The sequence below is a fragment of the Microtus oregoni genome, unplaced genomic scaffold, assembly GCF_018167655.1.
Source record: "Microtus oregoni isolate MIOR12 unplaced genomic scaffold, Mior012 000006F_ref0000085, whole genome shotgun sequence".
Lineage (NCBI taxonomy): Eukaryota > Metazoa > Chordata > Mammalia > Rodentia > Cricetidae > Microtus > Microtus oregoni.
The window spans coordinates 15,757,634-15,784,937 of NW_024543065.1; the positions used below are offsets into that span (position 1 = coordinate 15,757,634).

At 38.7% G+C, this 27,304-nt stretch overlaps 1 long non-coding RNA gene across 1 annotated transcript in view; it reads left to right on the forward strand.

Annotated features, from left to right (window-relative positions):
* The first annotated feature begins 2,583 nt into the window (after positions 1-2,583).
* Positions 2,584-27,304, forward strand: part of LOC121450044 — a 37,958-nt gene continuing 13,237 nt past the window's right edge. The window contains exons 1-2 of the long non-coding RNA XR_005974547.1: positions 2,584-2,618; positions 16,542-16,597. This is a non-coding gene — a long non-coding RNA (uncharacterized LOC121450044). The remainder of the gene's footprint in view (positions 2,619-16,541; positions 16,598-27,304) is intronic.

The window sequence follows — 27,304 nt, forward strand, 5'->3', positions numbered from 1 at the left end:
GGAGTAAAAAGATAGAAAATTGTCAAAAATTAAGATTGTAGAATATTTTAGCAAACTAAGTGAAAAGAAAAATAAACACGAGTCAATAATGAATGAAATGCAGGATTAATGTATCCATTCTGTTTTAAGGGCTCACTTAGCAATTTCATGTTTCTGGGGACCTTGAATCTTGGGGTCACAGCTGTTCCTAGTATCCGTGAGGGTGGGAGCTGGGAGAGCACCCAAAATATGACAGCACGGGCTGGCTGACTCGGCCTTCCCTTTGTGTTAGAATGCTATTGCTGTGCTGCTGTGGCTTGCCCCGGAACTGGGGAATCAATTTCGAGTGTTCTGGAAAACAAAGCCCAAGGCTCAATTATTTACATCTGGGCTGAGCTCAATGACTTTCTTCAGTGATAAAAATGCAAACCAAAAAGCAGCTATATAGTAGAAAACATTGACCAATTCTACCTTATATCCAACCAAGGTTAACAATCATAGTCAGTCACGTCGCGTACATGCACTCAGCACATGGTGATAAAACATTTATTCTTTGCTTATTCTCTTGAAAAACCATTATGCATATCTCACCAAAGGGGCCTATTTGATCGTATTGTTACTAGAATTTTGAGGTTTTCACCTGCGCTAGAAGATGATAGTGAGAAAACTAGGGTTCCTGCCTAGGGTTCTTAGTCTTTTTATTAAGATGACCTAAGACCAGGCTTAATTGTAGTAAGATCAAGGGCAATTTCATTAGCCTTTAAAAGAAAAGAAAAAGCCCACAAGCCAAAAACAAAACAAAACAAAACAAAAGACCAAAAAAAAAAAAAAAAACCAAAAAACTGTTGATATCAGGAGCTCCCTGGAGAAGGGAAATGGAGGAAATAGAACAGGCACGCCATTTGAAAACCAGTTACCAGCAGAGAGGTTTCCCATGAGAGTGTCAGAGTAGCTGTTCTCAGCCTTCCTAATGCTGTGACCCCCCTAAAACAGTTTCTTGTGTTGTCATGAACCCAACCACATAATTATTTTCATTGATACTTCATAACTGCAATTTTGCTACAGTTATGGGCTATAATGTAAATATCTGTGCTTTCCAACGGTCTTAGGGTTCACAGGAGAACAGTAAGAAAGCCTGGAGTATCAGAAATAAAAATACTTAGATTCTGGCCATCACAGGTAAGAAAAGAGACAGTGTAAAGAAATGTACAAGGCCCACCCATTTAGCTCCCAGCCTTGTGAAAAGCATTATGTATAGTCAGATCTATTGAAATTGGTATTATACAATTCTGGAAGATGACTCAAATTTTACCTAAAATAATATTCTGTGTGTGAGAGAAAGAGATGCATATTATGGCGCGTATGTGGAGGTCAGGGTCTGGGTTGGTTTTATCTTGGTTAAGATAAGGCTCTTTGCAGCTATCTAAGACAAGTTAGCTAGCCCAAGAGCACTGGGGACTCTTGTGTCGGGGTCTCTGGAATTACAGACACTGGAGCTCCAGCTCAGAGTTTTTCATGGGTTCTGGGGATCAGAACTCATGTCAACAGGGTTATGGGGGAAACGCGATTACTTTTTATTTTCTACTTTGCACTCTAAACTGGTAACTAAAAATAATAATAATACAGAAGTAGAAGGTTTTTTGTTTTTGTTTAGGAGGTTGTTGCTGTTTTGTTTTGTTTTTATGATCAGCGTAAGCTTTTTCCTGTATTGATTTTTTTTTAATCTTTTATTTTACATTCCATCCACAATTCTCCCCCCACCACTCCTCTTTTGCCCCCCACTCCACTCCCATCCAATCCTCTTGATGGGTAAGCTCTCCCATGGGATGTCATCAAAGTCTGGCACATTCAGTTGGGGCAGGACCAAGCCTCTCCTCCTTCATTAAGGCTGAGCATGGCATCCCACCACAGGGAATAGGCTCCAGTAAGTTAGCTTATGCGCCAGAACAGATCCTTGTCCTACTGCCAGGTGCCTCACAGATAGTCCAGGATTCACCAATGTTTCCCACATATGGAGGGCCTAGTTCAGGCCCATAGGAGGCTCCATAGCGGTTGGTCTAGAGTTCCTGAGTTTCCCGGAGCTTAGTTCAGCTACCTCTAGATTTCTCAGTCATGATCTTTACTTCCCTTACTCGTATATTTTCTCCTCCCTCTCTTAGATGGTATGTGCTCACTCAAATTAATACTAGATGTAAAGCAAAGGATAATTAGACTACAATCCACGGCTCCAGAGAGGCTAGGGAAAAAGGAAGACCCTTATAGGGTCACATTGATGGCCAATAGAAGGGGAATTAGATGAGACCTCCTGAGGATACTGGGAAGGAGAGAGGGGAATAGAAGATGAGAACACAAAAGAACAGGATGATTGAGGCGGGAGAGGAACAAAATAGGAGAGAAATGAAATAGACATCTTTATAGAGAGAGCCCCTGTGCGGTTAGGGAGAAACCTATGCTAAGGGAATTCCCAAAAAATTCACAATGGCCCCCACCAAGACTCCTAGCAATAGTGGAAAGGGAGTTTGAACTGCCCTTCCCCTGAAATCAGATTGGTGACTACCCACTCTATCATCATTGAGTCTTCATCCAGCAACTGGCAGAACCAGATGCAGAGATCCACAACCAAGCACAAAGCCCTGAAGGTAAGCTTTCTCTAAACAAATAGTACCCCAAGTTTTGTCAACATTTTTTCTAATAAGTAACTTGCTGCAGGTGTTCCTCTCACTGTTCCCCAGGCCATATTAAACACATTCCATACTGAAGAGCTGCGGTTTTCTTTTTTAACCTGCAGTACTATGGGGATGTATGAAAGAGCCATTAATCAGGCCACTGCTGATTTAGTTGTGTGCACTGGCTGCAGGATCATTTATCATTACAAGTTTCTGCCATGGCCCCTTTCTCACTCATTTCCTGGATGGTTCCTTGCTTATGACAGCTCAGTAATTGATTTTCACTTTCTCTAGTACAAAATAGGAGGATGGAGGTTTTTGTTGTTTATACTCTACTACTATCTCTGGATGATATTGTGAATAAAGATAATGTTAACTAAAACTTGAAACTGTGCTTGCCAGCTTGTTAAAAATGTTTTTTAAAAAACCTGAACAATAATGTATATTTATGACTCTTTCCATCACTGTCTTTGAAATTGAATTCATTGACTAAAAGACTAAATTACTATCACAGAGTTCTCTTATTATGTTTAATGTAAAAGGACATTAAGAGCCAAATATTTCTTGATTATATTCATAACTCCAATATGTATAGACCTATGGCTAATAATTTTCAATCACACAAGCTTTACATTTCAGATCTTAAATTTATATTTGAAAAGATCCCTGATTGGCACACTAGAAACCAATTCCTGCTATTGATCAGCTCACTCAAAACATGTGATGAATAATTTTAAATTGAACTGAAACATTGTAATAAAAGCATAAATACTACTTACCATTACTTTAATAGTAAGTATCCATAGTTCCATTTTCCAGGCATCAGAAAAGACAACCACAAAGTCCTGAAATACCCTTAAGTATATTTATCTTGTTAATTAAATTTAAATTTAAACAAAGTTTTAAGTGTCAGGAAGGACAGGAAACTTGGAAGTCAGCTCCTGCTTCACTTCACACATGCCTGAGCAGGACCTTCCTGCTCCAATTGGAACTCTTCCAGGTGAAACGTTGGGCAGCATAGTATCTAAATAGTATCCTGTAATGAGACAACATGACAGACACAGGTTCCTTCATTATGTTAAATCATCTGTCCCCTTATAATTGATCATTTTCTTCCAACCCCAGTAATTATGCCTTGAAGCATGAAACACTGTGTTTGAGGCTCATATAAACTAGTCAGTTTTTCTTCTTCTTCTTTTGAACCAGAATATAAATAAGCTTTTTAGGTTGCCCTTGATCTGTAGCCCCAACAGGCCTTTTACGTGCAATCCTCCTACCTCAGGCTCTCAGGTATCTGGGTGTTGGAGACTAGCTTCAACAAAAATACTACTTACCAGGGTAGGAGTATGGGATTCAGAAAATTAATAAAGAGGACAAAGGCACCAGTGAAAATAATAAAACAGAAAACATAGGGTAGTACTGGGAGGGAGTTCCAGTGAATACTGAAATCTCTGCATATAATTTCCAATTGCTTAAAATACCATGAACTCAAAAGGTAGGAGTAAGGTAAAAGCTACATTAACATGATACAAGGAAATCAACAGACCAATTGAAGGTTGCCGGCTATATTCATAGTTAAACAGTCTGTTGCTAAAAAATAACAAGTCACACTCACACCCTAAAACAAAACATTCTGTAGGCAAACTACTCCCTGGGTGGTACACAACGTTATCTCCTTAAGGGAGTAGGAACTTAGTTGAATCCTTAGACTTTTGCTTAGCGTTTAGAAACAGATTTACTTCTCTATTCCTGAAATACAAGGTCTGGATATTAACCACACCTATTGACAATAACCTTGAGAGAGGAGAACTCTTTGTTCTAACTCTAGGTGGGACCTTTGTTTGAGGTAGAAACAGGCAATAACCTTGAAGGAAGAGAAATAAGTTCCAACTCTCTGACCTTTGGTCAAGGTGGCAGTAGGCTCACATTTTTGGGCCTTCTCCTACCTCAGGTTCCCAAGTAGCTGTAGTGATGGCTCTTCCACCAGGCTCAGGTCATGTGGATAATCTGTAAATGACTAAGTATTATTTCTTTTTCTCATCTTTCTTAAAACACAGCATTGTTTTCATCATTCCCAATTCAGTTATTCCCAACAATGCTCCTTTGCCTTCAAAATGAAATTCAATTGATCTGATTTAATTGAAACTCATCAATATTAAGCAAAAATATTCACATTAATTTTTATTGCTATCTTCCAGAGGCATTGTCTATTTTCTATTGAATTTTATTTACTGATATGTCAGTTTGCTCATATTATGCATGGATACCTTTGAGGGTGCAACTTAGTGATAATTTTGATACTGCATTTTCAATCTTACATGATATGCCATATTACTTAATAATAAAACAATAAATTTCACCATCAAAAGTGGACATGCTCTGGGTGAACAAAACAGAATAGAACAAAATTGAACCATCTCTAAATTTCTTAGCAATGAGGGCGAAATATTCATGTACCAAGGTAGATACATGTGTGTCCTTCAAAGGACAACTGGCAGAAAATTGCTTTTACCCACTAAACTGCCTTACTGGCCCAGTGCCTTTGACTCTTGATTTCTTTTGAAGCTGCCAAAAGTTTCTCTTCATATTTTATCAGCTAAGTCATTCTGCAAGTGCATACTGACCTTGTAATCAACTCTAACTGTCAAACCTTTTCACGTGGGTTGCTGCTAATCCTGCACGTGTGAGGTTAATTTGTTTTGAACGAAAATATGGAACTTTATGTTATAGTTCTTGAATTCCTCCTTGGCTTTTTCTGGCTCATGCTCTCAGCCTACTGAGAATATTTTCAGTCCAGATTCCAACATATCTCTAATGAGTTCTCCTTCTGTTTCTGTGTCATCTAAATGTTCATTATTTATGTACTCTCTTTCTTCATTCAAGTGTTAGCCAAAAGTTAAGTATGTTCTTGACCAAAGATAGTGCCATAGAATTGAAGCAGCGAGGTATTCTCTATCAAAGGGAAGACTTTTAGGTATCAAATGTTTGTTGGACAGTCAGTAAAATAAATATGGTGACACATAAAAACTATAACCAGGTTCATTTTTCTGCCAAATTTCACAAAACTTTACAAATGTTTTACAAAAGTCACAGAATATGCTATAAAATAAATTATATTTTTTGTCCATATAATGTTACTTCTATGACATGTTTTCAGAGGTGACCATTTGGTATTATATGACTAATTGGTGCTCTCTTCTGTTTTTAGAATTCTATGGCTGCCTGTAGTTCTATGTCTAGGGTTGAGGCCTCCTGAGCTTTTACCTTCCATGTTAGAATATCTATTGGTATCTGGGTGTTTATAAAGTCATGTTTAGTGGTCCTTGAACTTTGTAATGTAGATGTATTAGTTAGAACTGGGCTCACAAATCCAGTTTGATCAGTTTCCCATAAAACATCACTATACACCTCCTCCAGTAGACTATGAAAATTCACCAGTAAAGCAGAGGTTGTGTGATGACAGGCATTACTATCAATGGCAATGGCTCTCAAATGACTTTCTATTATACTGACTTAAGGAAATAGCAAAATTGTTCACCATAAGTCCAGGAATTAAGAAGAAAATACCTTAGAGGCTTAAATATTTCCAAATATTCATAACTATTAGACATAATTTTATAGCCATGAAACTTCCACATATTACTAAATAAGATTTACAGCTAGGGCTTAGTTGATGAAGTAAAAATTTGGCTTCCATTAGAAAGTATTAAGCAGGAAAGAGGGAACACTTTTTAACCAAACCATTACTCAAAAATACACTAAATGTATATTTGCTTCTGAACATTTGCTCTGGCTTTTGTTCCTGGCAGGGTTTTTCCTCTTTTGGCAAAATTGTTTGAATAACCCAAGCTCCAATTTAGTTGTCACCTTCTTTGTGATGATTTCTCTGAACCCTCTCCCGGCCAACATGTGAAGTCAGAGTTAATTGTTCTCTGACAGCCAAATTATTCCCTATGCCTCTGTTAGAGTCCTGTCCTTAATTTGTAGATGGAAGTTCCTGTCCTGCCTGGTTCCACAGCCATTCAATCCCAAAGAAGCACACAGAAATTAAAACACTGTTTGGCCTAGCTAACTCTTATATCTTAAATTAACCCATTTCTATTAATCTATGTATTGTTATGAGACTATGGCTTATCGGTAAGGTTCTGGTGTCTTTCTCCTTTGGCAGCTAAATGATGTCTGTCTAACTCAAACTTATTTTTCCTTACATTTAGTTTAGTTTTCCTGCCTACCTGTATTCTGCTTTGTCATAAGCCAAAGCAGCTTCTGTATTAACCAATGGTAATAAAAAATATTCACAGCATACAGAGGTGAATCCACATCATTAATTTCTGTTCTCCAACTTTTGGCAGCCTGGTGGGGGTAGCAAATACACAGCTTTCTGAACTCTATTCCTCTCTTTAGAACCTTGACCAGCACACAGTACATTTCCCATTGCCCCTGTACATTTATTTCTATGTACTTAACCTGTATATTCAACAAATTCAACCTATGCATTCAACCACTAACAATAAAGTGCTAGTTTGACGATATTTTATATGTGAGGACACAAGTATCACTAAGACAAACTCTCCTATATGCTAGTGAAGAAAAGAATGAAAATTTTAGATAAAATAAGTAAGAAAATAGAATATTCCAAAGGAAATAAAGGAGAAAGAGTGGTAAGGAATTCTGCTATAGGTTTCAGAGTACAGACAACAGGAAAATGTATTGGAGAAGCTATAATTTGGTCTTAAACATAAAGGCAAAAAGAAACCAATCATATCCACCTCCTGGAAGACTACTTCAGATGGAAAGAACAGTCAACTAAAACTCTCAAGAAAAATAAACTTGAAAATCAGAAGGACTCTACCAATATTATTAATGTAGATTTTGAGTAAAGACTATGTCCAGGTATAAATCAGCTAAAGGGTTTCCAAAGGACTTAGACAAAAAGTAAACAGAAACATAAACCTGTTGTGATTCCAGTGAAAAATGGAACTGAACTGAAAGAGGAATCTGGAGTCCCTTTCCCTCTTTAGAAAGGTGGACTGATAATAAAATGGAAGAGCCTTTGTTCAATTCAACACAGAGAAGAACTGGGCATAGGGGGAGTCTGTTCAATCCTTGAAATAGTTGCAAACTACGATTGCAATGAGTAGGACCATGGAACCTTAATTACTATTGTAATTCTCATTGTCCCTCATTATTGCTGCCATCTAATGTCCAGACTGGAATTTGATTTTGAGCTCCTGTGCTTCTTCTCTAAATGACCCAGTGACTCACCCCAGTGCTATCCTTAATATACTGCAGATCATTTTAGTAAATACGGTAGTCATCCCTTCAAGGCCATGGCTCCTAGATAACTGAGCCAGGATTAGATGGATATCCATTGTAAGGCCCACGGTAGGTCATAATTTCTGTTGATACCTTTTGATGCTCTCCTGTATCCACACTGAGAAGGGGTTGGACTGCTCTGTGATAGCCTGATGTTCATAAGGCATCTTGAATGTCCATGGCTGTGTTCATTGAAAAATGTAAAGGAAGTAGCTATGGTTGCAGAGCACACAAGATCCTGGAATTTCCAAGTTGATAAACTGAAGTGTGTAGGTAACCACTTGCCAGATCCATGTGCTCTCCTCGTCCATGCTATTGGCAGTCGGAGGAGGAATCCTTGATGAGAAACTGTCTCACAGCCCTACGTATATATGTCAGTAATACAGGAGGAGAGCGGACACATTGACCTGACTTGAGAGCCACGGTTTGAAAGCTTATAAAGCCTTGACCAAAATGACCTCTAAGCTCCTCTATTAATAAGAACTGAAACATGCCTTCTAAAGCAGTTTTATTATATCATGAAATAAATTTATAAGTCCATAGCAGATGTAGAGACTAGATTCAGAATACTCACACTCAGGAACTTTGCAGTTCTGAAGCCCAACTGGCTAAGTAACATTGGAATAATATTTTTGAAAAGTTCTTAACCTCTTTGCAGATTCCATCCAATGGCCAGTTGATTCTCTTCCACACTAAGAAACTGTATTTCCTGTCTGTGGTGCAGTAGGAAAAGAAAGAATGGCCAGAGAAAATGCAATGACCCCAGAGTTCAGCCCAGCCCAAATAAACACTTCTATTTCCTTTCCTTTTCTAAAACAAACACGACTTAACTCAGAGTTTATCTTTTCTTCTTCTGGAATTCTATTTTGGTGCTCACATCACACAGAAGTGAGATGCGAGGGAACAAGCCAGCCTCAACAGAGGAAACATGAGGCATTTATTACAAGCAAATTCCACATAATTAGTGAAAGAGATCATGAAATGTTCAGAGGGAAAAGAGAGCTATGTTTCAAACAGGAGGGGGTCGGAACCATTAGTGGGTAATGTGCGCTGGTTTGGTTAATCCCCTGAGGCTCCCTTTACAGGTGGTTCAGATTTCTAAGCAGCAAAGAATGCAAGATGAATGGAAAATTTCTCAACATTTTCCACTGCCCAGTCTTAGCATGAAAAACCCCACACCAGACCTGGCAGCTGCTTTATTATAACGTCGAATTTACAGACATATCATCACTTGGTTATTCCTACCCCTTGTTACACACCATAGATTTTCCTTTGTGCAATTCTGTGGTATAGAATCCCCCCCCCCAAATTTAAAAGTACTTTAAAATATATACCAGGAAGCTTCACTGGAGTTTAGGAGTGCTAGCACACTTGAGTCAACACTTATGTTCAATAAATTGGAAAGGGCAATTTCATATTTTACAGGAAAACGTTGCATATGTTTCACCTACAAACCAGGTGTACCTGTGCAGACAGTGATCCCAAGTCTGTAACTTGGCGGACCAGTACAGGGAGACCCTAAGGTAGAGACCAGCCAAAAGAGTTATATAGTAAGTTGCAGGCCTGTCTGAGCCGCACAATGAGACCCTGTCTTAAAATACAACTTATAAAATATCTCTTATCTCAGCCAATTGTGAAAGCGGAGAAGTATTAGAAAAATGTGGGCTCCTTTCCTTAGTTCCAACTCTCAAATTCTAAGAAACTGTGAAGTAAAATACTTTCCATTCCTTCCTCCCTATACATATTGTAAACAATAATTTAAATGAGCTATAATAGTCAGTGTAAAATATGCATAAATAAAAACCAATTAAAACAAGTAATTTGCTCATGTGTGAGCTGAAGAAGAGCATATTTCATTAGTGATGTCATTGTTGATATACAAATTATACTTGTACGTGTTCTCATTCACCAAACCTCTAACAAGCTGTGTACCTATTGGAGAAGCTGGTTCAAATACAGGGCTCTTTTTCTCCTCTGGTTTCTTCTTTCCCAAAGCTGCACCTTTCAGCCTAACCTGTCCTGAAATGTATTTCCTAATATGAGTTTATCAAATGCTGTTTCTTCAGTTTCTAAGTAAGTTTAAATCTGTCCTTCCGCTCACTCCTCTGTGGGTTTGAATGCAGTGTGGCTCTGAACCTCCTTAAGAGCTGCCACGTCTGGGTGCAGGGAGACTCAGTCTTATGGAGATGGGATGTGTACAACTCTTCAAAGGTCTTAACAAGTTTGGTGGAATGGAAATATAAAACAATGTGCCAATGTGTCAATTTTTATGTCGTTTGTTCTCTTTCTCTCTCTCTCTCTTGTGTGTGTGTGTGTGTGTGTGTGTTGTGTTGCTCACATCAAAATAAAGTTTTTAAGCCCTTTGTTAAAAATGTGGAGAATTAGAATAAGATCCTGGCAGTGCCAGGAGTTTCCAGTGGTCCAGTGATCTGAACTAACTGAACTCTCCTCCCAGGCTCCAGTCTCTTTCCCTTTGAACGCCATTCCCTAATACTCACCAGTACCCAGGCCATGATGTTCATGGTCCTATCTCAATCCTCTACTTTACAGATTGCAATTGGCTCTCCTTTATTTCAAGCACAAAGGCCAAACTGCATGACCCAACAAGTAATTTAGTGTATTCTTTATTGGACTTTCCTACACTATCTACAATTTCATTTTCTGTACTCTTTTTAATCTGCATTTCAGGCCCAGGTGTTAACCATTCTCAAATACATCCTGGTGATGTGGAATTCCCCTCTGTGTGCTGTGATTAGCATTAATGAATAAAGAGACTGCCTTGGCCTGTTGATAGGACAGAACTTAGGTAGGTGGGGAAGACAGAACTGAATGCTGGGAGAAAGAAGGGTGGAGTCGGAAAAACACCATGGATCCACTGCCTGAGATAGATGCCAGTTAGAATCTTTGCCGGTAAGCCACTGCCACGTGGTGATATACAAATTAATATAAATGGGTTGAATTAATATAAGAGTTATCCAAGCCGGGTGGTGGTGGCGCACGCCTTTAATCCCAGCACTTGGGAGGCAGAGGCAGGTGGGTCTCTGGGAGTTCGAGACCAGCCTGGTCTACAAGAGCTAGTTCCAGGACAGGCTCCAAAGCCACAGAGAAACCCTGTCTCGAAAAACCAAAAAAAAAAAAAAAAAAAAAAGAGTTATCCAATAGTAAGCTAGAGCTAATAGGCCAAGCAGTGATTTAATTAACACAGTTTCTGTGTGGTAATTTAATTAATACAGTTTCTGTGTGGTTATTTCGGGGCTAAGCTAGCCTGGCAGCCAGGATGAACAAGTGGGCCCTCCTCCTACTATTTGGTTTGGTTCTGGGTGGCTGGGACAAACAAGCATCTCCTCCTATATCCTGGCATTTCAGAGTTTTGTAATAATAGTTACCATTGTGAAGTACTTTATGTACACAGCTCATTTGGATGTCAGCTGTTCTTTGAAGTAAATATTATTATCCTCATTTTATAGAAGTGAGAACACTGTGGTGCATAGTCACAAAGAAACTTAAAAGGTGGTATTGGTTGTGTGCATCATGTAGATAGAATTCGTGTGTCAAGCCCTGGTTATTTGATCCAGTGGCTGATAATTTCCTCTTGCTGTCACCCACCTGTCTAGCACAGCTGAGTTATTCTTCAACATCAAGCTTAAGTAGCTATCTTAAGTAATGAGTTCTATCTTGATGCACTCAATACCCATTAGCTTTTAAGTCCTTTATGTAGCCCTGAAATCATATGTAAAAGTAACATTATGTGGACTCAATGGGATATAGTTATGAATATATCTGTATATACGTAGATGTATGCAATAAAAAATGATGAAAAAAGAGGCCGTGCATTTGAAAGTGAGCAAGGAGGGGAATGTGTAAGGGCTTGGAGGGAGGTAAGGGAAGAAAAAATAAACAAAATAGAAAACTATTCTTCAAATTTTAGAATTATGATACTGAACTATTGTACTCACTGCTTTTAATCATTTATACATCTTCCTTGCATTTGAACTATGTGCTAAGTATTAAAAAATGCTTTATCCCCTAGCATTGTGTTTTACTTAATGAATGCAGAGATAAATGAGCACACATTTATTTAGTTAATAAAAGGCACATATCCTTCCATTGAAATTAAATTCAGTATAAAATCAGAGAAAACTTGGATGGAAGAATGAGAGGTAATTTCAAGTCTTTTTGTCCTTTTGACTTTATTTGCTTAGAATATTCCTGTTTTTCTTGGGGGGGGGGAGAGAAGAGCCTACCATGAATTAATTACTTTGATTACTTCTAAACTTTAGAATCTAAGGTAAAAATAATAAATCTTTACACATACAAAATAACTGAGATTAAGAAAGATGTTCTTTTAATTTTTTAAAGTTATGTATTTTAAGTGAGATGTAGAAGGTGCTAATTAAGAATTGAATATACTAATGTGTTTAGCTTTCTCCTATAGTGTTTACATACCATGCTATAGAAGAGTTCTTTTTCTTCTCTATGAGGCCTTCCAGTCAGGAGTGGAGAGAAAGTGGGACTGAATTTCCTAAGTGATAGTGAATTAGTAGATACGAATGATAAAGACACTAACTTAAAATTATGGTGTGAGCAGCTTCAACAATGGCCCTGTTTCATCTTGCCCACCGTGGGTGATTTTTTTGGATAAATAGTTTCTGACTTAAAATGTACACAGCACCATAGATCAAAGTCAGTCCTTTGAACAGCATCCAGAAACACCCTGGTAGCCAGTGCAAGACGTAGTACACAGATGTTAATATGATCCATCTGCCTGAGATCCTTCAGCAAGCAGGCTGCTTCTGCATTTTGTAGGAGCTGAAATGATCTTGTGGTTCTCACAGGACTCCTTTCATGGATCCTACTGGTGTCATGATCTGGAAAATATATAAATTATGAATGAAGAAATCCCATGGAAAAAAGGAATTTGTAACATCTATGTAAACTGTTGAAGAAAATATATTGTTCATTTATCTTACTGTGTTCCTTTGCAAGAACATAGGATTTGGTGCTAAGTAGTTGTGACACACGGTAGATACATGCTTATATCTAAAAATATGTGTTCCTCGCTTGAACAAACATTGGATATATTACAGTCATGTCTGCATGCTTATGTGGGTCATCAAATCTGTTACTTTCCCTCTTCTCATATATGCATGTTTAGCCACCTGATTTTTTTATTGCCCCAAACCAAATATATTTTCTAACATATGGTGTGTGTGTGTTAATGCCTATACCCAATAGCCTAAACTTCCTTGTGTTCACTATTACCTTGAGACAAGGTTTCTTGTTGACCTTGGAGTTCCCTGTTTCAGCTACACTGGTTGACTAGCAAGCCTTGGAAATCTTTCTGACTGTAACCCAGAGCTAGGGTTGAAAACCTACATTGTTTCTACATAGTGAATATTAGGCTGAGAGCTCAGGTCTTCTTGCTTGGGGAGCAGCACTCTACCCTTGCCATGTTGCTGTGGGACAACAGCCTGTACCCTGTCACTTATATTTTAAATAAATGGTGATTGGCCAGGCAGGAAGTATAGGCAGGGTGACCAGGCAGGAAGTAGAGGCAGGGCAATGAGAATTCTGGGAAGAGGGAAGCACTAAAGGGAGTTGGAACCCAGCCACAAAAGAAGCAAAATGTGACTGCCTCGCCAAAAAAAGTACCAAATGACATGGCTAACTCAGACCAGAATTGCTAATGTAAATTATAAGAATTAGTAAATAAGAAGCCTAAGCTAATGGGCCAATCTGTTTATAACTAATGTAGACCTCTGTGTGATTTCTTTGGGACTTAACGACTGCAGGAACCAGGCAGGACAAAAACCTCAGTCAACACAATGTCTCCACAGTCCCCCAAACATATTCTTTAAATGATAATGTCCAACAGGTCAAGGGGTGACAAAACTGTCTTTAAGCCTGCATCTTATTAGCGTTTACAAAAAATTCAGTAAGAATTTTTCAAAATCAGAAATCCCCAAATCAACTACTCAAGGCAAGTATGGTGACCTCTTAACTGTTAATCATGTCTTTGCTTTACTGTAGGCCCACATTTCTGTACGGTGTGGCAGCCAGGTGATAAAGCCATAGGCCCCATCTGAGGGGGTCACGTAGCTCTGCAGACAAGCTGTCTCTGCCTAATAATGGTCAAGATATTTGGAGGCTATCTTATAGCGATGCTAATTCAGGCCTACGTGACAGCTAGCATACAGGTAGAATGTGGACGTGACTAAAAGCCATTCACCTGGTTACCTAGCAGACAGCCTAATGTATTTTCCCACTCAATTGAGGTGATGGTATATAAACTGTTTGAATAATAAACATGGGAGATCTTTGGGAGATGGTCAGGAGAAAAGACCCTGAGATGCCCTTCCATGATGACCTCGCGACTCCATAGCAGTCCCAGTTAGGGAAAATAATTATCTGTGTTGGACCCACATGGCTCCAACATTTTACCACCTTGGTTAATGTTGTTTTAGTTGTATCCTCACTTCCTTTAGAATCTTCAACGATTCAATCTATGGAGAAATCTAAACTGTTTATCTCCATGCTTTTCCTAGTTATCCCAGAAACCTAGATCTCTTTACCTGTACCGCATTTTTCCAAAGCCATCCCGGCATCATGTGGCCAACAAAGGATTGGATTGCCAATTACAATTTTCAAAACTCTCACCTTCCACACCCAGCAAGGACAGCCAGTATGAAATACCATCTGCACACATTAGGAATTGGTCTTGATGACTGGCTGACATGCAAATTGCATGACCTCCTAATTTATCTTGTCAAGTGTTGACTGACCACCAGGATGCCACAACAATGACCTCAGTTCTGGTGCTATATCTGGGGCAGGCATCTGCTTGTTATCTTGGCCCCACATCGCTAGTTGTTTCCATTTTACCTGTACAGGTGCTAGCAAAGAGACCCATGTTTTCACCTGGGCAACTGGAAAGGGGAGGGACTATTGACCCAGCTGTGGTTTGTGGTGGCTCATGCCTGTAGTGGCAGCACTTGGAAAGCTGAGACCAAAGGATTGTATGAGTCATGTAGTGAGCTCTAGGACAGCTCAGTATACAGTGTGAGACCACATCTCAAACAAAACTAAGACACAAAAAATATTCACCCAACCAAACCAAATAAACAAAACAAAAGAGGGTCAGTGATACAGCTTAATGGGTAAAACTGTTTTGCTTTGTAAATCTGCCAACCTGAGTACAGTCTTAGAGATCCCAGGTGAAGAAAGAGAACTGACTTTCAGAAGTTAACCTCGGCCCTCCAAAAGCATGCATTTGTCAGTGCGCATAGACACACACACACACACACACACACACACACACACAAATGCACACAGAAGTTATCCTCTGACCTCCAAAGGCATGTGTTTTTCAGTGCACAAGACACACACACATACACAAATGCACATACACATGCAGGCAGACACACAGAAAGGCACACACATTAATAATGAACACAATAAGAATGAAGAACTAAAAAAGTCAAAAATGACGAAACAGTCAACCAAGAGAAAGCAAATTGAGAGGTAAGTGCAAATATCAGCTATTTTCCACTGCTAGGAGCTGTATGATCATAACGGGTGCTTGGGAAAGAGGATTCACATTGTTCTTGCCTAGCAGCTTTTATCAGAGGAGATCCAGTGCATTCAGGATGGCGCAAACCTAGACTCCGGTGGTGTTTGGTTGACTTTCCAGACAACCCTGCATGCTAACTCCGGAGTTCACCTTTGCTGCTTTTCTTACTTGCTGCACCCACCCTCTCTTCCTGGCCACAATCCCTAACTGCCACTGTGTATAGTAAGTCTTTTTTATTAATGATAAAGAACCTGTTATATTCTCATATTATGTTACAAGGCAATGTCTCCAGATCAGCAACTTTCCACACTCCCAGAAAGTTCCCTTTCTTCACACAGTGAGGTCCGTTTAAGTTGGAGGGGCTGTCCTACAGCAGGATACACACAAAGGAATGGTAAGTGACAGCGAAGGAGTCTGCAGACACTCACCTAACCACTGGGTGACTGAAAACCAGTCCTAGTAGCTGGCCTTCACACCGCTCCAAGTGGGATAAAGGTACAGAAGAAAGAGAGGCACCTGACCACGACCATGAAGTGTAAAGAAGTACAGTGGTATGGAAGAAGGCCCAGTGGTGCAAGGGCCAACCTGGGCTCAGTGAAGTTCAAGGATATCTCTGACCCACTCACTCAACTCAGACTGAGTGCAGGTGGTTCATGACAAGCCAATTCATCTCTACACCAATATCAGGCGTCCTTGAAGATTAGAGAAGTGAGGTGAAAGTTCAGAAGGGAGACATTATGATTTGTTTAAGTTTGTTCAGGATTTTTCATACAAAATCTAACTCAAAAAAAAATCAGAAAGAATCTAAATCTAGCCTCTTATTTATAAACTATAGAAGAGATGAATGCTTTTACATGACAGTTAATCCCCAAATCCAGCCTAATAGATGAAAAAATTGCTTCTGGGGCAGATGTGGTCACCTTAATAGTAGTTGCGCTCTATCATCTAAATATCTGTCTGTCTGTCTGTCTGTCTATCTCTTAATTATCTATTTATTAATTATTCTCCAGGATGCCAACTGAAAGGAGTGCTCACTGCTTGTCCCTGATACCACCTGGAAAACAAGGTATTGACATAATAACCCACAGCACCCTCTTTTTTGGGGTGGGACTTAATATGTGTTTCAGCAGTTTTGTTTAGAGCACAGCCCATTTTATTGTTAACAAATGAGGAAATCTAGGTTCCCTCTATCTGGGCTTAGAGAAGACCATAGCTCTCTCTTTTTGATTGTCAATGACAAACTGCCCTCTCAATATGTTGAAATTGTACTGTACATGACACATAATTGGCTCAGTAAGTGACAGGTGACACTCTACCTTAATAATATCCTTGCAGCGTGGAAGCTGAAGAAATTTGTCCATAATTAGCAGCTAAGCTTCCCAGTGGAGACCTTACTTAAGAAAAGAAAGAGGGAAAGGAGGAGGAACGAGGCAGAAGATCTGAAAATCAGTGCTATGCACCAGAGCTGACTCTGTGCTTCTTGGGATAACATCCTTGCTCTCCGTGCTGGTCCATCAGCATCTCAGAGCTAAGCTCTATCAGAAGACCCAACTGCATTGTAGTGCAGTGGTCCATCTTTGGGGCATAGAGCCCTTTAGTTCTCCCAACCTCATTCTTCTGAGTTTCTTCATGTTCCTAAGTTACAGTTTTTATATTTTAAAAACGGGGAAACTGCTGAGTTGATCAAATACCATATTACTCATAAAAAATACACTCAGAATCTAGAAGACATTGACTACATATCCATGTTATATTTTTTGGAAGGCTTCAGGAGATCAGTTTAATGCATTTGGCAAAAGTACCTTGAGGATATTTCTGCTGAATCCCCATCAGAATAAAAAAATATTGCTTTTCTATGATTTGTGACCTGGGAGACGAAGGAGCATTGCATAAGACAAAGAAGAATTCTCCTCTCTAGCTGATGGGCCTATAGGGAAGAAAAGCAAAGGCATGTATCCTAAATTGCAGATGATAGACATGGCAAGAAACTCAGTCTAATGTTAGATTTATGTCCAATCATAACTACTTTACCACTAACATACCAGGAGTTTTTAATGTGAAATGTTTATGATTTTGAAATGCTTAATGATCTTTCCTTAATAAAATAGAAAGGATGTTGACTTAGCGATAAAATAACAAACTCCAAAAAGAAATGTGTGAAATATGTCTTGCAGGCACACAGTTCACAATACTTCCTGTCATTCATCCAAATATTTCTTTATTGAGAGATACTGAAGAGAAATAAATGACTATGATATCCATGGTCATAACTTCCTGACTCACAGAGTTTTGTTCCTTTATGTTACAGACTGAGATTCGGGGACAATAAGGTAGTATGTGAGTACTCTCAGAGTTTTCAACTTTAGGGAATTTCAAACATATTTCTAACAGTTTTATACTCTATAATTTGAATAAATAAAATTGTTGTTTAAAGGATAATATAAACTAAGATTAGCAGTCAAGTTTTTCAGTAAGTTAAGTTCTTCAGAAGTCTACAGAACTTCATCCTATAGGAATATTCAATAAAAAATAGAGTTTAAAATTCAGTTCTCCCACTAGGGTAACATCCCTCATGAAATCACCTGAAGACCCAACCCATTTAAAGAATTATTTTGTACTGAAGATGTGTTAGACTCTGAGAAAGCACCTGCAGGTCCTGTTCACACAGCTAATGAACAGTACACAATTATAGCCAGGTTAAATCCTGGAGGGAACAAGCAGGAAGGAGGTAAAAAAAAAAATGCCTTTTAGTTAATGTGTGCCCATCAAGAAGGATGTGCTACTTTCAGCCCTAGGTTACTTAGGATCACACCTTCCCTGGGACTGGTGAACTTCCTTTGAGGAAAAGAGAGAATTGCAGGTTTACAGGAACAAAGTCCCTTTAACGTTTTCTTGCGTGGCACAAGCCAGAGCAGGTGCGGTTCAATAACCAACACAGATTATCTCTAGGTCCCAGTAGGCCTCCTTGTATTTCTGTAATCAAAAAGCAGAGTCATTTCAGGGCTAAAATTCTTATCTTTCTTACTCTCAGTTGAATTTCCTGAAACTCTTCCGGAAATGAAAGGATAAATTACAATTCCCTCGTCCATTTGTAAAAGGCCAAGGTATTGTTCTCTGTTTAGTGTCGTGAGTGTGGAAGCATAAACACATGGGAAGAAGCGTGGGTACCATTGTCTAGGGAATCCAGACCCAGGATCAAAGTGGGAAGGAGTAGAGTGGTGACAGGAAAGAGACAGGAGAAAGGGGAATTCATTCTTCTGGTGTGGAAAAGCCAACGAAAGTAAAGAAGAATTAGACTTGTATTCCAAATGATGGCTCCTCTTCTTAGTTCTAATACATGGAATATTAGGTTTGGGCCAGAGGATACTCAGACCAAACTCACCTTCAGCATTTTTTTCCATCCTCGTAGTTAATTTTGTTATTTTTACCACTACAGGGACATGGTAAGGCCTGCTACTGATAGTTCCTGTGAACCTGCAATTCTCTCTCTTCCTCAAAGGAAGTTTACCATGATGAACACACATGAACTAAAAGGCCAAATTTTTATCTCCTTCCTGTGTGTTCCCTCGGGGATTTGACCTGACTAGAAGTGTGTACCATTCATCAGTTATATGGACAGACTCTGATCTCCCTCTATGGAAGGGAATCAAATCCCACTTGAATTCTCCCCAGAGCACACACCATGCTGTTGTCTACGTTTAATCTGTGGTGTTAACTCCCCTGATAAAAATATCTTTTTCAAAAAGGCATCCTGCTTAAATGTCCCCCCTTAAGCACCAAATTTGAGACCTCATACACAAGACATGAGCAGTGGCTGAAACAGGCCTCCTACACAAGGCTTAACTCCTAGATGATGGGTTCAACCAAAAAAGCTATCAAAAGTGATCATCAGACCTGTGGAATCAACATCACCAGGGGACTTGAGAGAGATACAAATTATTTGCTTCCATTTTATACCTCAGTGAATTAGATTCTCTGGGCATGGGACCTGGCCATATTGTGTTTTAGAGAAAATCCTAGAGTTAGTCTGGCATGGAGCGTCTGAAAACCATAGAATGAGAGAAGCAACACTGCAGTAGGCAAGGGAATGGCAGTTCTGCCACCATTTATGATGATCCAAACTGCTTCAAAGGCTTCCAAATACCTGCATCACCTTAGGCACTCTAGATAAACCATTTACAAATAGGATTCCTGACGCTGAGTTCAGAGCTAGGAAGAAATGTAAAGTAACATGATTAAAAAGTTTAAGACATGCTGATGTATATTCAAAACTTAAAAATAGCATAAAACTATTAGCTCAAGATCAGTAATAGTTTCCTCATCCACACTGACTGAAACAGAAGGTAGACATTAGCCATGTGAGCAAAGGACCCCAATGGGAAGTGACTAGGTTATTTCTTGGCTAATAGTTGAAAAGTCCTTGTAGTCTCATCTTTGCTAGAGGCCAGAGATACCCAGAAATGTATGAGTCAAAATATTTCTGGTTCCTTCATGGTCAAAGGTCAACAAACCCAGAAGGAAGATCTGTGCTTTTGTTTGTCTTTGCTTTTGTTTGAAGAAAAAATTCTCTTTCCCCCTAAAGAATTGTCCTTTGTCTAGATACCATACTAAGGACTTTATTGTTCCCCATCCCTCTCCTCCATCAAGTACAGCCTTATTACCTCCTCAGTAGCCATCTCAGTGTTACCTATTTCCTGGGATCCCCTTGCTGTGGGAGTTCTCTCTTCCTCTCTGTCTCTCTCTCTTTCCTTCTCTATTAATCTTTCACATGTGAATTGATAATAAACTTCTCTCTAAAACTCACCCTCTGTCTCTGAGTGACTTTGATGGATCAGTATTTGGTAACCTAGCTCCCTAAGAAAAGATCAATTATCCTCAAAAACCAGCACAATATCCCTATGTCATTTCTTTCCTCATTTCCACTCTTTCTTTTTCAACTTTTTCATTCTATTTTTTCTTCCTCCTCAGATTTCCTGTATGACTTCTGGTCAAGGCTCCTAAATTTTAAATTAATACTGAGTATTCCAAGTAATTAATCTACACTGTACTCCATCAAACATTGTATTAATGGGAAAAGGGTCCCCTAGGACTATCCACCCACCACTGCCCATACCATGTTTTATGCATTTGAGTCTATATGAACTAGAAATATTTGGATTAAATTCTTCTCTGATATTTTTGAAAGAACATAGTTTTTCAAATTATGGAAAAATTCTCTATTAAAATGATTTTCAGATTCAAGGGAAAGTCAGATGTTCCAGTTCTAAACACTGCTAAATTTATATGAAATATGTTGTGCATATCAGTTTCAAAACTAAAACTAGCTAAAATGTGAGTATCCATTAATTGCTGTGTTTCCTCCATGAAACGGTCAATAGCAGCTTGAGGTCTTAAAATTCTACTTTTATGCCCAGCTAGAAAAAATAGACAAAGCACAAATAGTAAATGAATACTAGAAACAATTTTATCTTTATCTATCTAAATAGAGTACAGTAATTTGATATGTAAAGCTATACCTATGGTCTGGTTCCTTTCAGAAAGACATAATAGAAAGAATATGTGTTATGAGTTTAACAGCTTGATAGCTGGATAATGGTTATGCTGTTTATTGGCTTCTGAACAAATTATTTTGCCTTGGTTATAATCAATTTTCTCATAAGTAATATACATGCTTAAACTATAATATTGATTTTTACAAAAATGATAAATCTACTCTGGCTCAGTGCTATAAAGAGGAAGAGAAGATAATGAGGTGGCTAGAAAGTAGATGAAGTTAGGAAAGGTTTGGGAGAATAAGGAAGAGGATGGGGTGAGAGAGCGATGACTAACAAACAACACTAAGGGTGTCTAAAAAGAAGCTTGCACAAACATGTATCACTTGGGATTTAATATTCTGGTGTTGGACTCAGACTATATGCTGTGGAAAGAGAACATGAAGTTGGGAGGAGGTGGGGTGGGAGTTCCTGGGAGGAGGTAGACAAATCACATGTATTGATATGATCAAAATGCAGTGTATACTCGTATGAAGTCTTAAAAATGAAAAGAGCAAAATATATTATTACATAAAATGCATTAAAGTGGAATGCCACAATGAAGTCTATTTTTTGGATGTTAGTTAAGACATCAAGAAAGTGTCAGTATATGTACTTTTATATCATGTATAAATCAAGCAAAAAAAATTATAGGGAGGCTCTACGGACATTCCATTGAGTATAGGAATGTAATAGGCAAGGTTGTTGGGGCCCATGAGGGTCCAACATAAATTCTCTGATTCCCTAACCCAGCTGGAACAGAGTCGTGAGGAAAAGAACCGACACGGCTTACACTGTCATCATGGAAAAGGCCAGTGGGAGAACGTTTATTGTCCAAACATTTTAATACCCACACCAAATTGAGCGGGGAGGGGGAAAAACACATTATGCCATCACCTAGGCAACCAGGTGCCTGGGCTCAAGTCATGTCTGCAACTAGCAGTCAGGTAGGCCCTGAATTAGCATCTCTATAAGACACCTTCCAAATTACAAAAGGAAGGAAGCACCAAATATCTGAACTCCTAAGTCATCAGCTTCAGTCAAACATCTCTTCTCAGGTAATCCACATTTAACAAAAGAAGCTAGGAGCAGGCATCCTGGCCTTTGTTAAGGGCAGAGACAGCTTGTCTGTAGAGCTACATGGTCAGCTCGGACCGGGAAATGGCTTTTGTGCCATATCAAAATATGGGCCCACACATGGTAAAATATATCCTTAGTATTCATTTTATAATTTTACAAAATATATTTAAGTCACTGGTAATAAATATAGCAAATAAAAAAAAAACTTTTGCTGTCCCCTAAGTAGAAGCACAGATATAGATTCAGGAAGACAGATTGACCTTTACATGAGAAATATGAAATCCATAAAATGTTAATAAAGTATACAGCTACTCTGATGCTTACTTGACACAAAGATGATGATAAAGAATGAATAATCTTTTTAAAATTTCTGAGTTGAGAGAATGTCTATGAAATTCTCAGAAATTTGTCCTTCTAAATGAGTAAAATTTTTGCTAGAACACAGAGAGCCATGCTTATTCACGTCACATATGACACAGAATGGCTTGTTAAAACATTACTTTCCCAGATGATTTATACCTTAAATCATTACATGGATAGAAAATAAGATGTTTGATGCTAAGAAGGTATAAAACAGTGAAAATCGGGGTGAAGCAAAGACATGGAATGCTCCATTAAACCGAGTTAAGGAGCTGTGTGCAGTCACATGAAAGGGATTTTCATTATTCGTTATTAGTGAGTAGTTCTCACTTTGACAGTCTTTCTTATGGCTTAATTGACTCAGGCATTGCTTGAAAAATAAAAATATACCAAGTCTCCAATCCTGTTTTTTTATCTTTATCTTATCCAGGAGACTTTTATTCCTGCCCCTAACCTTAACCCTAACCTCCTTTTTTTTTCTTTTTTTTTAAATTTTTTTATTGAGAAAAAGAAAAAAAAAAAGTTTCCGCCTCCCCCCAGCCTCCCATTTCCCTCCCCTTCCTCCCACCCTTTTCCCCCTCCCTCCACTCCTCTCCCCCTCCCTCTCCAGTCCAAAAAGCAGTCAGGGTTCCCTGCCCTGTGGAAAGTCCAAGGTCCTCCCCGCTCCGTCCATGTCTAGGAAGGTGAACATCCAAACTGGCTAGGCTCCCACAAAGCCAGAACATGAAGTAGGTTCAAAACTCTCTGAACATGGCGAACAATAAGGGCTGATGAGAAGCCTAACCTGCTTTTTATAGAGAAAATTTCTGATTCTGATTCCTGTTTTTGGCAGAATAATCAAATTGTAGTCACTTTGCTATTAGTAAGTTGTGAATAAAATTTATAAAAAATAATTATAAATTCATCAAAACTATCAAAAAGGAGCCCCAAAACTTGATGGAGGTAGTGTAGGGGAATGTGTTACAGCTGTAGAGTTGCAGAGATAGCCTGACTTATCAGGAAGCCAGGGCTATACTTAGAGCACCAACAGGACAGCTCTGGAGGCATAGAGCTTCAATGGGACAGCTCAGTCCTTCAGGTGTTTGTGGGGAAGCCAGGCTACCTGAAGCTGGGGTGCGGTGGGGGTTGGTCTCCTCGCAGGATATAGTAATCCTGCTCTTCTCCTGGAGAGCAGCTACAGCTGTCGCTGAGTTCTATTCTGTTTCCTTAAGGGAATGTCCACCAGCTTCTTCTCCCACACAAGATGTTACTTCTTTTGCTAACACTCTGCTGAAGGGGAAGCCCCTGCAGAAATGTAGCAATCTCTTCAGTCTCTAGTGAAAAATTGTTACTTTTTCTGATCATCTTTGCTCAGATCGGTTTTAGAGAGTGTTCCAGCAAGGTTCTTCTGTTCTGCTCTGCCTTGCTCAGCCCCCTAAAGGAGCATCTCAGCAAGGTTTTTCAGTTCAATCCTGTAAGGCACATCCCAGCCAAGTTGTTCTATTTTGCACTGGTGAATGAAGATCATCACCCAAGACTCTTTTGATATTTATTTGGGAGGGAGGAGTCTGGGAGAGTAACTGTCTGTGCCAGGGAAAAACAAAGCCTCTAACTGAATAGGCAGAGGGGCTTATATAGGGCTTCTTAGGGGCAGAGTTTTCCCAGGGAGAAGAGGGAGTGGTTAGTTTTCCCTGTTCAGGGATTGGTTAGTTTAGTTGGTCTGGAGCAGTGATGGCTCTGATTTCATGGCCAAACTGTGTCTCCCGAACCCCCCCCCCCCCCCCCCCCCCCCCCCCCCGCCCCATCCTTCTTAGGACCAGAGCATATTTCTTTCATGGTCTCTGATTCTAGGAACAAAATGTGGTTTTTTGGCACTGGTTTCAGAGTCAGGGCATGTATCTTTAGTCCTGGGTCAGGGATAAAGATGTTTCTTTCCCTGGCTCAGGTCTCAGATCCAGGGTGTGTTTTTTTCCCTGAGTTGAGAGTCAGGGTGCTCAGTGATTGGTTGGTTTCCCACTTGAGTTGTCCCTTTTACCCTACAGGTAGAGTAAGATATTACTTAATTAACTGCTCATGAAAATAACCAAATATCAGAAAGCAAAAGAGATGAAAGAGAATAAAAATATATTCCAATTTTCTATCTCAATCAGTTTTTTTTTTCCTACAAATGATTCAAGAGTAAGAAGAACAAAGAAACACACAGGTTCAGTCGGTGCTTGCTCTGTGGTGCCCTTCGGGTGTATTGTTTGTGCTCCTGGGTATTACTGTCAGGCTGTGAGAGACATCTCTGAAGTGGAAATTAAGAGAACATTGTCATGAGTGGCTCCAGTTAAGAAGAAAACCAATGACACCATTGACAGTTGGTTAAAAGGCAAACAGAAAGAGGTATAAGTCATACTGCCATTACTCGTATGCCACAGCTTAGAGACTTCTCTGGTTTTATTGGCTTTTATTTTCTCATGATTAATCAGGAAATACTGAAATTGTCTTTGATAATATTTATTCGGTTTTCCAAGTAGCAAAATAGATGTGTGGCAGAAAATATATGAAAAAACAGTTTTTAATATAGTCTCAAGAAAAAAATATAACAGAGAATGATCTTTAAGATGAAAGACACTGTGGAGTTTTGGATGGGATGATCTGGCAAAAATAAAACTCTCTGGACAGTAAGGGCAGGATTGCAATTCTGGGTTTTTAATATTATTGAATTTATTTATTTATTGCTGAGATGTTTACGAGAGAAAAGAGTTCAAAGGTTCCTTCTGAAAAGTCAAGGTTCCATAAATATCTAACTCTAACTTTCCAAATAATTTTCTGTTTTACAAAGTTCTTAAAATTAATAAGTGAAATTTAATCTCTGTTTTAATTATTTTCTTTTGCTTCAATAGAACAATATTTTATAGATAGAAGCTATGTCCTTAAAGGAATTTGTGCAGTAGTAGAGGAAAGAAAAATGTGAAAAAGACTTCATTCTTAACTTTAAAACACATTAAAAAAATGAACACTGGTAACAATAAAGATTTATTCATTAATAATAAAATCTATTCAATAAAGTCTATTCATTAATATAATGCACTTAGTAAATAAATAGAAGCAATAATAGCTATCTCTCACACTATCTTTCCAAAGTATGATTTTTCTTATTTAGGTAAAACTTTGAAAATTTTTCTCTTTTAAATTGTTGATAAAGTGCTAAATACCTAGAATAATATAAGAAATCCAATTGTATGTCTCAAATCTTTGATGGAGCCATCTTCACTGGAAATGATAAATTTCAATTTTTGGTGCATTTGTGATACAGTGATATGTATGTCACAAATGCAGAAATATAACTAATACCGTAACAGCAACGGGCATGGTGTGAGGATTTGAATATGAATTGCTCCTTTAGGCTTATATATTTTAATATTTGTTTCCAAGTTGGTGGACACTGTTGAGCCTTTCATGAAGAAACTACAGAAGTTTGAGGATATTCAAAGTTTATTTAGTTTTAGCTTTAAAACTGATATGCTCTATGTGTTTTGTATTAATTTAGCAGTGCTTAAAAGTGGGAAATATAATTCTGCTACCTGAAAATTATTTTGATAAAAAATTTTCTTATAATTAAAAACTATATTTTTGTAAAAAGATCATAGGGAAAATTAAACCAAATATTTTCGATATACTGTTTAGTTTAATCCAATATTTCTAAATAAGCAGATTGTTTTTTTTCCCCCCTGAGCATCTTTATTGGCAGTATGACTCCCTGAAACTCTCTAATGTTGTTTTTTTCTTTATTGGAGGAGGGCCACTTAAAGCATGACGTTGGAAATAAATATTTCCATTCATTCATAATTTTTATATATTTGCACCTTATTTTTCTAATGGTAAACTAAGGATAAGGAATACATTTGGAGAATTGGTATACTTGCATTTCTTAAGCAACACGTAAGTCAATTAGGAGGTGTACTGGCTGGTGTTATGTCAACTTGACACAAGCTAGAGACATCAGAGACAAAGGAATCTCAGTTGAAGAAATGCCTCCATGAGATCCAGCACTTCCTCAATTAGTGATCAGTTGGGAGGACCCAGTCCATGGTGAGTGATGCCACTCCCAGCCTGGTGGTCCTAGCAGGTTTAGCAAGCCAGGGGAGGCAAGCAAGTAAACAGCACTTCTCCATGGTCTCTGTATCATATCCTGCCATTTGAGCTCCTGTCCTGACTCCCTTCAGTGATGAAGAGCAATGTGACAGTATAAGCCAACTAGATCCTTTCCTCCCTAACTTACTTCTTTGTCATGGTATTATGTTACGACAATAGAAACCCTAACTAAGACAGGAGATGTGGCCTTGTTGATGGATGTATGTCACTAGGGGTAGATATTGAGGCTTTAAAAGCCCACCCCTGGCCAAGTAAGTGTCTTTCTCTTTGCCTGCTGCCTGGGGATCCAGATGTAAGCCCTTAGGTACTGCTCTAGTGCCATGTCTGCTTGCATGGTCATGGACTCAACGTCTGAAAGTCTATACAAGTTCCCAATTAACTGCTTTCTCTTAGAAATTGCCTTGGTCATGGTGTCTACTCACAGCAATTTAACAGTAGCTAAGATACATGGTTCTATTCCTTTAAGAGAGCTTCATAGTCCAAAACATCATCCTCACCATTCAAATATCCCTATCTTTATTGAAACTAAACATGACAAAGTAGTCAAAAGCTCCTCAAATAGCCAATTAATCAACACTTTGATTAAATTAAGATTGATTGAAACATCAGTATGTGCTGTGCTTTGTTTCATGGCTGCTCCTGTTGCATCTACATGTGTCTGTGTATGAGTGTGCACATGTGCT